Source organism: Equus przewalskii, chromosome 7, assembly GCF_037783145.1.
Source record: "Equus przewalskii isolate Varuska chromosome 7, EquPr2, whole genome shotgun sequence".
In the NCBI taxonomy this organism is placed as follows: Eukaryota; Metazoa; Chordata; class Mammalia; order Perissodactyla; family Equidae; genus Equus; species Equus przewalskii.
Window position 1 is genome coordinate 15,493,295 of NC_091837.1, and position 12,604 is coordinate 15,505,898.

Below are 12,604 nucleotides of genomic sequence, written 5' to 3' on the forward strand. Positions count from 1 at the left end.
TGCAGAAAGCCATGGTATTCATTTCAGTGTCTCCTAGTAGATTTTCCTGTTTTTTGCTACCTCCAATCCCCGCATATTTGCAATCAACTCAGGGTTTTGTGAGTGAAAACATTGTTGGACTCCATGTCATTTGAGCTATTTTCTACTTAGGTGACTCTAACAGAAATTATCCCTTTGTCCAGTCCTGTTTTTCGTAAACACATGTTGAGTGACTTTCATCAACCAAAACCCTTGAATTCATTAAAGTTCTTGAGTTCTTGGTTGCTGTGTAAATGCCTTGTAGTTCTAGGCTTTTGAATATTTCCACTTTCCACACACAAGATCATCCCTTGATGAAAGCAACATTAGCCTCTCTGCTGTTTCACTCCTAATTCTTCTTTTTCTTGTTGCAACCAATGAAAGGAAGTGCTGCTTAACACAGCAAGGAATAATCTTTTAAAATTCATTATCTCAAGAGGTGGTCCTGGCAGGATATATAAATGCAATTTAAGAAGGGTCTGGGCAAATTTATGAATGACAGAGTTGGGAGTGTCTACTGAGAGAAACTTGGGAAATGCCTTGGCTTTGACACTGAGGTCAGACGGAGGATTTGCACCCTTCCAGGTCCTGCCCCGTGGGGTTGCTGTGGGCAATGCCACCTGAACCAGGAATCTGACCCAGTTCGGGAATGCTTATTCTCCTAGCAAGTCAAAAGCTCTGTGATGAGTTACTGCCATACTTACGGGTCACCAGGTGTCCGTTAACCCTGATGTTTCAATCGCAGCCTCACACGATCAGATGTAAGGTTGAGTTTTTAGCTGCTTATTATTATCGTTATTTCAAGGCTGCTGTCCAAGTTTCAGTAGGGGGTTTCTTAAGTGTATTAGCAGTCCTGGGCTGTGCAATTCCAGTGATGTTTCAGATATTGGGCAAGAGTCTGGTGGTACCCAGCCTGATCTTTCTGGGCTTCTGGAAGCTTATAGTTTAAGTTGTAGGTCTTTTGATTACATAGAGCTGTGGTCCTATTCAATTGCTGTACTTCAAAATGGTAGAAAGTTTAATGCTTAATAGATCACCTACTGGCTCACTGAACAACATATGCTTGATTTTCCACAAAATAGGCTATGGTCTGGTGACCCCTTCCCCACATGTGGAATCTTGTTCTTTCTTCCCATGCCTTGGATCTAGGCTGAGAAAGGACAATGTTAGATGGATGACCCAACTTCTAAAATCGGGATTTGTAGTCTAGGGGTGAATTGAGAGGACTTGATTCATATTTCCTGTTTATTTAGAACAGGGTTTTTCAACCATCACAGTATTGACATTTGGGATCAGATAATTCTTCATTGTGGGGGCTGTTGTGTGAGTTGCAAGATGTGTAATGGCAGCTCTGGCCTTTACCCGTAGATGCCAGTAGCATCCTCTCCCCTCCAGTTGTGACAACCAAACATGTCTCCAGACATTGCCCGATGTCCTTTGGGGGCACAAATGCCCCTAATTGAAAACCATTGATTTGGAAGAAATTGCCTGGGTTGTTACCAGGAAAGAGAATAATCCTACAGTAATTGGAATCCCTTAAGACTGCCATTACTAACAAGCAGTGGAGCTGTTGCCTGGGATGAGTAGGACCTTACTACTCAGAGTGTGGTCCATGGACCAGCAGCATCAGCAGCATCGCCATCACCTGGGAGCTTCTTAGAGGTGCAGAGACTCAGGCTCCACCCTAGACCTGCTGAGTCAGAAGCTGTATTTGAATAAGATCCCCAGGAATAAGTTTACTGTGCATATTAGCTTTTCTGAAGTCCTGAAGAGGGGGGAAATTAGATCTGTCCGCCTTAGAGTTTCTTGCTTATCTTTGTGGGGTCTTTCTCATTTTGTCCTTAGAGTAAGGGGAGACTGCTTTTTGGCGAAGGACTTTCATGGGTGGATGGAATTGCTTAGAAATTAGAGCTGGATTTTAGATTCTGCTTTCGAGGAATCTAAAGCCTTTCTCTCAAATGGACTTTACATCCTTCACATCTTTCAAGATTTAACTTCATTTCCTTCTGCTGACAGCAAATAGCTGGTTGTAAAATGGCATTTTTATGCCTTTCCACCCCCCAACTTACTATTGTCCCATATTTACTCTTAATTAAGGATGGATTTAGTTTTCTTCATTAACACTTTTTCTGCATGTATTAAGTTGCCATGCCATTTATTGAGCAGCTATTATGTGCCAGGAGCTCTGCACAGCACTTTTTGTCCCATTTACTCCTCCCCAAACTGTGTGAGGCAGGTACTATGATCATTCCCACAGTACAGAAGAGATCACGAGGCCTAAAGAGATGAAGCCACTTAGCAAAGGTCATGGAGCCAGTAATTGCCAGTGGTAGAAGTCAAACTCAGGTCTCCCTGACTTCAAGTTCTCTTAGCTTTTATTTATTTGAAAGAGTAGTACAGTCCAAAAAAATTCAAGTGACACAGAAAGTTAAACAGGAAATGTCTCCTTCCCACCACATGTCCAGTGCCTCTCCCTAAAGTGAACTGCGATTGTCAGTTTCTTATGTAACTTTCCAGAATATTCTATGGTAATAGTAACACCAGCACAGGCTGTACTCTTAACAACATTGTTATACTGCCTCCCAAGAATTTAGAAGTTTTTATGGTCAGGTTATTTTCCTGCATCATTGAAATAAATGAAGAACTCTTTGTAAAATCCTGCTGTATTTATCCTTTGAATTTGTCACTCTGACACCGATTTCTGATGAGCGGTGCTCTCTTCTCAAATGGAAACCCCTCATGGCTTTAATACGGCTATAATATGAATGTTTCAGTTATTTATTTCAGTGTTCTGCTTTTAGAGTAGCATTATCTCAATAGCTTGTGCATTGTGTATGCGTGTGTTTGTGTGTGTGTTTTGGTTTTGGGCTTTTTAAAGGTCCACTTGTTTGGGAGTTCCTATCATTCGAGCAGGTATCTGGCCATGTTTTGTTTTCTCAATTGGTTTGAGGAGGATGGGAGATGTGCTTCTCTGTTGGCTTTGGATGGCCCTTAAATGTATCTCTCTGTCAGACACCCACCCAGTCACTTCAGGGGCACGAGGAAGTCAGCAAGAGGAGCTGGGGCTGTTTGGGGAATTAGCACAAGGGAGAGGAGGGTAGGAAGAGAGGGGATGCTACAGGAGTGATGGCAGAAATGCAACTTACTAGGCCAGGATCGTGTGGGCACCACCTGCTAAAACATAAAAAAGGAATGATGAAGACTGTAGTCAGTAGGTGTTATAGTCTTAAAGGTGAATATTTATCTGTCTCTTGGGGGCTGTTCTGTTTTTAGAGACTAAGTTATTGGTAGGAGAAAATTGGCTAGAAAGAGCTAAATGCTTATGAATTAAGATTATGGGATTTCCCCCCTCTAGTCTGAATTTAGAAGCTACATCCAGAGATGTTAAAAATATGTAATACTCTACTCTATTCCAAGATAAGTTGAGACAGCTTATTTTAGAGATAATTGCAAAATTAAAAGGATAAAAATAAATAAATGTAGAAATCTGGGTGAAAGGAGGATCAGGGTAAGGAAATAAAGTCTATCAAGTGGTTAGACGAGGACGGATTTGAGACTGTCAGCCTTCTAGTGGCCAAAGCAAAAGGAGAACATGAGAAAAAATCCAGAGTGGTTGGCTCAGAAAAGACTCAATTTTCTGGATCCCGAGTCCTGAGGAATTTCATCATTGGATTCCCCATAAATGAGACCCCTTGTGACATGATGGACCACATCCCTCCAGTACATGCCCTGAGGATTTCCCTGAGACTGCTTCTTATAGTGCCTATTAGTGTAAGCCAGTGATGCAATGCTAAATTCCAGTTCGGTAAATCAATTCTAAATGAGATAAATTAATGCCTTTCCTGAGAGAAGTTGGGGAAACAGGGAATAGGTTTGTTAGAGAGCCCATAAATTGGAGTCCTCAACCCTTAAATTCTCCCTTGCTGGAAACCCTTTCACAACCAAGCAAACATGGAAATGATTTGGCCAAAGATTCAAAATTATATTAAACATCTGGGACTATATTCAGCAGCCAACTTTTTAGTCAATTTTGTGAAGTGTGGTGATTGCATTTACACTCATTTTCTGAGGGTGAAGTCTGGACAGAACTAAAGAGGGCGGTTGGCAGGAGTCAAAAGAGATTAAAACCTGAGGACAAAGTATGAGGTCCAGGTGGTTCATGACTGAAGGCTTGGAAACGATTTTCAGTGTCGCACTTCGGAGAAAATAATTGTGGCCAACTCTGTTGATCCCTGGTAATGGAAAAGAATGGATAACGTTCAACTGCAGCATTGGTTCTTTGGGGTCTAAGACCCACCCTTCCAGTCCTTCAAAATTCTGACTAACAAAGAGCACATACAAAGAAGTGATAGCCAGATAGGGACCAAAATATCCACTTTATTCTTGGGAAGCTAAGCATTCCTTAACCTTTGATGCAGCGCTCTGGTAAATTCACCCACTCTACCGAACAGGGAAGAATGGTGGGCCTCCCCTCATGGACAGGGGGGCCTTGCCACAGTGGGCCTCGTGGAAATAAGGAGTCATTTGGCTGAGTGGCCTGTCAAATCTAGATGGAGGCAAATAGAACAGGAAGTGTTGAGCCCAGTTCTTGTTTTCGATGCACGGTAACCTTGTCTTCCAATAAAACATGGCTGGATGAATGTCTGGCTCTGACGAGTCAGATCAGCTCCTCCTTCTTTTGGGGAAGGAGTGAGTAAAAGGGTGAGCCTGGATGTGTTTATTCACCACTTCTGCCTCCTGGGGTGAAGGGGCCTGAGTGGAAGCTCGTTAGACCAGGGAAGGATTGGGGACAAAATAGTCTCCCTTCCCAAGAACTGGAACGGCTTTATCGAGGAGTAATAGACATACAGTAAGTACACGTGTTTTAAGTGTGCAGTTTAAGTTTTGACATGTCTATACATCTGTGAAACCATCACCACACTCAAGATAGGGAACATATTTATCACCCCCCAAAAGTTTCTTCATGCTCCTTTGTAACCCTTCCTTCCCCTGCCATCCCTTCCCTTGTCCCCAGGCAATGACTGATCTGCCTTCTGTCACTGTAGTTTAGTTTGTTATTTTCTAAACTTTATATAAATTGAATCAAACAATATGCACTTATTTTGTCTGGCTTCTTTCATTCAACGTATTAAGTCTGAGATTCGTTCATGTTGTAGCACGTATTATAGTTAATTCCTTTTTATTGCTGAGTAGTAGTTCACTGTGTGGATATAGTGCAGTTTGTTTATCCAGTCAGCTGCTCACGGACATCTGGGTTGTTTCCAGTTTTTGGCTATTTGAAATAAAACTGTGAACATTTGTGTGCAAGTTTGTGGACATATGCATTCATTTCTCTTGGGTAAGTGTCTAGGAGTAGAATGGCTGGATCATACGGTAGGTGTATGTTTGACTTTTTAAGAAACTGCCAAACTTTTTCAAAGTGGTTGTACCATTTGACAGTGTATGAGAGATCCAGCTCTTCCACATCTTGCCCAAAATTCTGAACATTCATATCTATATCTCTCTCTCTATAGAGAGAAGAAGCTAGGTTGTTGTCTTTTAGAATATTCCCATATCCTGGATTTGTCTCTCTGCCTCCTCAGGGGCTGATGGTGGTGGTGGTTTTGTACTTGTTCTTCTAGTTCCTGTAAACTGGAAAGTAGCTCCAAAGGCCAAAATAGATTCTGATTTGACTTATTCCGGCAAGAATACCTAACAGAGCAGCTTCTCCTGGCCTGAGATGGTACAATATAAATATCAAAAAGACTGCAGTGGGTTGAAACACATCAAATACATAAAAATTCATGAGTTCATAATGATAACAGAAAAAGAAATCTCACTGGTCACTTCTGGTGGTTGCTAAGGCCCCCCAACTCATTACTTGCATGTTGCTAAATATGGAGAAAGAACCAGGCATTTATCCTGCTTTCCTATTTGAACTATATTCTAGGGTAACCAAATAGTTGATGTGCTAATAAATGTAAAAGGAACGATAAAATTTTGTAGCCCTTAATGAAATAATGGCTCTAGGCAATGATCATCAATGGCTTCTAACATCATTAAGTGAAAAATTGGAGTGAACTTTATGGTGGAAGGCTCAGGCTGATATCATCGGAAGCCATGGATCATTCTTAACATCACAAGAAAGGAGACAAGCAGACAATTGTGTGCCCTCTAATGTCGTGCAATAGTAAGTAGACAACACACCCTGGGAAGTATTCTTGCCAAAAGAACTGAATATGAATGTATGGAAGGCCCTGGATTTAACTGCCAGTTTATAGAAAAATGGGGGATAGAGAAACATGTTAAGTAATGTCACAGGGATACAGTCAACCAAGTTCAGGATGTGGGAAATGCTATGAGACATGTGATCTCATTTCCTAAACTAATAAATGGGCATTAAAAAAAAAAAAGAGGTCAGTCTTACAGATTAAGAGACATACTGACAAAATCAATGTGTGAACCTTGGTTGGGTCCTGATTCAAACCAATCCATGTAAAGAGACATTTTTGGGACAACTGGAGAAAATCGAACACAAACATGGTATTAGATAAGGTTAAGGAGTTACTATTAATTTTGTTGGGTGTGATGAAGGTGTTGTGGTAATGGCTTTTTAAAAGTCCTTCTCTGTTAGAGCAGTGGTTCTCAACTGAGTGTGATTTTGTCCCTTAGGGGGCATTTGGCAACGTCTGGAGGCATTTTTGGTTGTCATGACTTGAGGTGCTATTGGCCTCTAGTGTGTAGAGGTCAAGGATACTGCTAAACCCCCTACACTACATCTGACAGCCCCCTACAACAAAGTATTCTCCAATCCCAAATGTCAGTAGTGCCGAAGTTGAGAAACCTTGTGTTAGAGATCACCAAAGTAATTATGGGTGAAATGTGATGTCTGGGATTTGCTTTTAATAATGAACAAACATGCAAACAAGATAGGGGTGGGGGTTAGATGAAATGAGAATGGGAGTTGCTAGTTGTTAAAGCTGGTCCAAGGGCGCTTGGGAGTTCATTTTACTACTTTTGGGCATGTGAAAATTTTCATAATAAAAATTTAAAAATGAATTTACAAAATGTCAGAGAAAAGGATACTACAGAGATCTTGAGGGCAGCAAAGAATGAATCTAATTTGATGAGTTCTCAGGTGTAGGTAATTCAACTGGGACGGTCCAGAGAGGGAGAGTTGTTGGGGCCTGGAGTGAGCAGGTCCTAGGAATGGAAGCCAATGAACTAGCTCTTTTGCTATTTAAATATGTTCTGGGGGCCTCCACCTGGGTGAAAAACTGGATATATCTAAATCCAACTTTGCAGAAAAATGCAGTCATGACTAGTTGCGGTTTGAAAAGATTTCCCTTTGAGTGTTTCACAGGTCACCGAATACCTAGACCGAGAGGGAGGGGAAAAACAAAGTAAAGCTAAAATGTTAGAAGTCTGGTTAAAGTACAATCCAGAACTGAGGGAAAGCATCTCTAAAAGTATAAGTTCATGGGGAAACATAAGACGTTTACCAAAAACTTGATATTCAGCAGGTTTGTAGGAACAATGGCTTTTGAGAATGGAGAGATTCTGATAGAGCACACAACTCCATTGAGACCTCTTATCTGCCACCAGAGAGGAACTCTGCTTAGCTGTTGGCAGCCAGACCCTAGCATCCTGGAGACTGATTGATTGAAGCATGTTTTAGTCCTCCTAACTTCCTTATTCATTTACTTTGAAGATACCGTTGTAAAAATTTATCACTAGCCAAATCAACATGACCTGAAAGTCTTTTTATGATTCTTGAGAAGCAAAGACATGCGATAATTTTTTATTTCCTTAAGTCTGTTGGAAACTGGATCTGATCTGTCTTCTTTTTGAATTTCTTATACAGTGTGGTGTTTGGACAAGTTATACCTGACCACTTCCTCCCCAAAGGGGAGAAAGCAGGGGACTTGCCTAAGTCTCTAGGGAATATAATCTGATCTCATGAGCTAAATTCCTGAGGTATATTTAGGAACTGGCTCTATGTGCCCATCCCCTAACTTATTCTCTTGGTTCATTCCCATGAGATCTCCAATGTTGGATATCTTGCTCTTTCTGTTGCATCCTTTTTCTCTGGGAGTTGTTCCCATGATAGGAGTTGGTCGTTGATATTCCTGAAATCTCTGCTCTTGCATCAATTGTCACATTTTGCCACATCTTTCTATAGCCTATCTCCTGTTAATCCACGTCCTCTCTGTTTCTGTTATTACTTCCTTATATAGAATTCGTATAGAATTTGTCATGTTGACTATTGTAGACTTGTCCTTTAGAGGTTTCTAGAATTGACTTCTTCCGACCATCACTACTGAAACGATTGTATCAGTCTCTGGCACTGACATCAACCCAGCACTCTAAAACTCTTGCTAATAATCCCTTCTGTCAATCCAATCCAGGGATCCCACCCTTTCAAGGTCCAGCCAAGATTTCATTTTCATTTACCTCTCAGCCTCCTTACTCGCAGCTCTCTTGAGCTACTGTTCTGTGGCTTTTGTAAAGTAGCACTCTTCTGCACTCAGCTCATGAAGATGCCTTTTAACCAACTCTTGAGATTCAATCACCTCCATGACACTTTCTTGCAGGAACACACAAAACTCACTGTATCCCCATTAGCAAAACTTCCCATCACTCCGTTTATGTATTCTCTCCTTTTCACATCCACATCTTGACCTCTAAACGACATAAATAGCCTCCCCTTCACTTATTTTGCAGTTCTGTCTTCAAAATGTAGATAAATGCAATCACTTTGGTGCCTCAGATTTTAAGGAACAGGAAGATAGCTAATTTTTTGGTGGCTTGCCTTTTAGGTTTGAACATAACACCTAATTAATCAATTAAGTACTTTTTTTAAAAAGGTAATAGGGCATCATGGTAGATAGAATGAAGTTCAAAATATTTTTGATTTAATATTATTGAATGCCCACTGTGTTCCAGGCACAGTCCTGATTCGTTATATCATTACACAATATTTGTTCATGTGCCTTTGTCCTTTATGACCCTTTGTTGGTTGTTATTCATCTTCAACTTCTGCCACACACAACTCAGCACCAGTGTCTGTAACCCATAGTGATGATTAAAAGTCATAGGAGTTTTATGAGCTATATCTAGGCTCAGGTTTTTGCTTTGTTTTTAATGTGCCAATTCTTCATGACTAAATTGGGTACTCTGGGTTTCTTAAAGTGGCATATTCCTTGAAATAACCCATCAGGTCTAAGAAATTATCCCACATCTAAGGTTCTTGGTATTCATTCATTCCTTTAACAAAGTAGATAGTAAACATTGAATAAGGACAGCCAGGTACCATTCTGGGTGTTAGGTATATAATGGTGAACACAACATAGCCTTTCCCTTCACGGAGCTTGTGTTCCTGTGGAGCAAGCAGATCATAAACACTATACCAAAATTAGAAAATCTTTTATGTTTTTAATATTAGTGTTTGTCTGGTATGCTGAAAAATTAAAAGTGGAAATGAGGTAAATGGAGCTCAATGGAGCATGTTAGAAAGAAGTAGGACCAAGAGGACAAATCCATTTGGTTCTCCTTTCCTTGTTTTTAAATTTTTTTGAATATTTTTGAAGGCAATAAGTTTTTTTTTCCCCCCAAAAGCTTCTAATGAATGTCAGGATAAAGAAAAAAGAGAATTTATAGGCGAGAGATTAACTACAGCTCTTAAAATAGCTCTTTGTTTCTGAAAGCCTTATTCTGCCATCTATCTTATAACTGAGGAAAAAAAAAACCCTCCAGAACTTACTTGTATAGCCCCTGCCACTAAGGAGGATGTGTCCTGATGCGACCTCAAGCATAGGCTGATTTATTTAAAAAATATATAGGGAAAGATTTTTTTCCTTTTTCTTAGTGGCTTTTACCAATGAATAATGGATCTTAATATATGACTCCTTATTTGTCATTATTGAATGTGGTGGGTATGTGGAGGGGCTGAGATGATTTCATAATACTGTATCAGAAAATATTAATATAGGCACTCATTAACATATTTTTCAGACAGAACAATTTCCACTTTTAAAGCCTCTTCATTTAACTCAAACTCCAAGTAACTTCTTCATGGCCTGTGTTATGCTAGGTGCTCTCTCTGCAAGAGCCATTTCTAGTCATTTAATTAAATAGCTGTTCAGCAAATATTAATTGTGCACCAACTATGTGCCTGGCACTATGCTATGTTCTCAGGTGCAGTATATACCTCCATCAACACAGGTGCAAATCTAATGATTTCAATGACTTAATACCTTTTTTAAAGCAAAAAAAAAAAAAAAGGTATTTTATGAGGATCAGAAAAGGGACATGTATAAGATACAAGAAAGAGGAGAATTAGGCCCCCAAGATAGATGTGGTCACACACCTGGTAGTCTTTAGACTGCGTAATCCTTTAAAATGTGGCATCCAGATTTTGAGCTAGTTCTCTACTCTCTCTTTGTGGTGCTCCTATTAGATGTGTATTGAACCTTCTCATTGTCTGTCTCCTAACCTCTCACGGCTTCTGTCTCTTTGTCTCTGTGTATTGCATTCTGTATGAGCACCTCTCCAACTGCAGTGTGCTCAGGAATCACCTGGGGGTCTTGCTAGAATGCAGGTTCTGAATCAGTGCACATGGGGTAGAGCCTAAGATCCTGCATTCCTTACCAACTCCTGGGTGATGCTGGTGCTGCCAGTCCACAGATCACACTTTGAGAAGCATGGTTCTGTGTGATTTCCTCAGATCTAATGGCTCATTCACTAATTTTCTCTTCAGCTGTATCTAATCTGCTATTTAACACATCCAGCGAGTTGTAAACTTTAAATTCAATAACCATACTGTTCATTTTTGAGTTGTATTTGATTCCAATGTGCTCTGTCTTTTTTCAGAGTATCTTGTTCTTTTATTAGAACTTCTACTTATTTACCTTGATAATAAGTTAAATTTTCTGGTCCATTTTAGATCGTTCTTTTATCTGTGATCTTTGGAGGGCTAATTTTCCCATTTCTTGTATCTGCTGATGCTTCTTCATGGTAGTTTAGGTGATTTCTTTTTCCTTGTTATGTGTAGTTGTTGGTTTTTACTTTTTTTATTGTGAACTCATTTTCAGTAGGGATTGTGTATGTGTGAGTGTGAGAGAGCAAGAGAGTCCTGTGTGCCCTGAGTTGTGCAAGTGCCCCTACAAATTGTTCTCCACCTGTGTCTGCCAGTGCCTTAAAGGCTCAGTGATCCTGGACCAGTATTGATGTCTGTTTCTTGGCTTGTAGTTCCCACACCATGCAGGATACTATAAATGCACACACCCACCTGGGACTACAATTTTAATAGCCACTCTATTTCTTTCCCCCTAAAGGGCTGTAGGCAACGGTGAGCATCCATCACATTCTGGTGGGTAGAGAATTTCCACTTCCCCCACTTTTCTTTGGCTTGAGACTGTGGCTCTTTTCCCTGCTCAAATGTGGCCCTTAGAAGCCGTTCTTTTCACAGTTTCCTGCTGGACTCAACTCACTACCTGTCTAGAGGTTTAGATCCCTAGCTTTTAATCTGTCCTGTGAATTTCTCACCTGTTACAGCTGGTATATTTTATGTTGACTTCACCTTCCTTTGATTGAAGATTATCTGGCCCTTTCTCTAATCCCGACCACATGGGCTAGCTTTGAGCATGAAGGAGTTTTAAAGAGGAATCTTATTTTATAGTATGGAATTTGTAAATCATAATTATTTCACAAAGGGTGGCTCCTACCCCCTTATTAATCATACTCCTTACTCAGAAATGGAATTCTATTTTAGTCTCCTAAAGATAAATTAATATATAATGGAAAGGGAATTAAACTTTTGCTAGAAATGAAATGATATGATTAACACAAACATCCACAGGAGTGTGGCTGTGCCTTGTGCAGGAAAGAAGAATATTCAGCATAGATTTTGCTGTATCTCACTAGCTTTCAATAACTGCAGGATCTGTCATAAACATGTATCTTATGTGAGCAATAGTAATAAGAGCAGGTAATCTTTTTACTCTATGCTAAGGATTGTGCTAAGCACTGTGTATAGATTTTTTTCATTTAAACCTCCCAACAGCCCTTTGAGGAAGTTATGCCTGTGTTGAAACTGAGACTGAGAGGTTAAGTGATTTTCCCAAGGTCACAGAGCTAGTAAGTGGTGGAGCTAGGATTCGAACCCAGATTTCAAAGTGTGAGCCATTAACCATGATGCTTCCATATTAGTATCATCTGCAAATCTCTCTCCATACATTTCCTCAGTCTTTATCTGCATTGCCTTATTTTGGGATGGAAAACTTCTCTTTTTAATTTTTATCAAATGTAATTTCCATTAAAAACTTTTTGCTTAAAAAAATATATTGGGTGATTGAAATCAGAGTGGATTTGAGCCTATGTTGATGGAAGTACACATGGGATGTGGGCTGAAGCATTCAATGGAATTTTTCTTTCCACCAGCTAATTTTTAAAGTATTAAGCAAGTAGATTCTGATAGTAACAGGGAAGATTTGAATTCTCTTGAGAGCTTGGAGGTGTTAAATAATTTTCCAGTAGTGCACATTTTACATTTTCCATCTCCCACTTCGTCTCTGCACCTGAAGCTCTGAGAATGTTCTTTTGCACT

General features: G+C 40.0%; 1 protein-coding gene across 13 annotated transcripts in view; it reads left to right on the plus strand.

Annotated features, from left to right (window-relative positions):
* The window catches only part of CIT (citron rho-interacting serine/threonine kinase), a 154,719-nt gene that overhangs the window by 42,421 nt on the left and 99,694 nt on the right, over positions 1-12,604 (plus strand). The window lies entirely within an intron of this gene.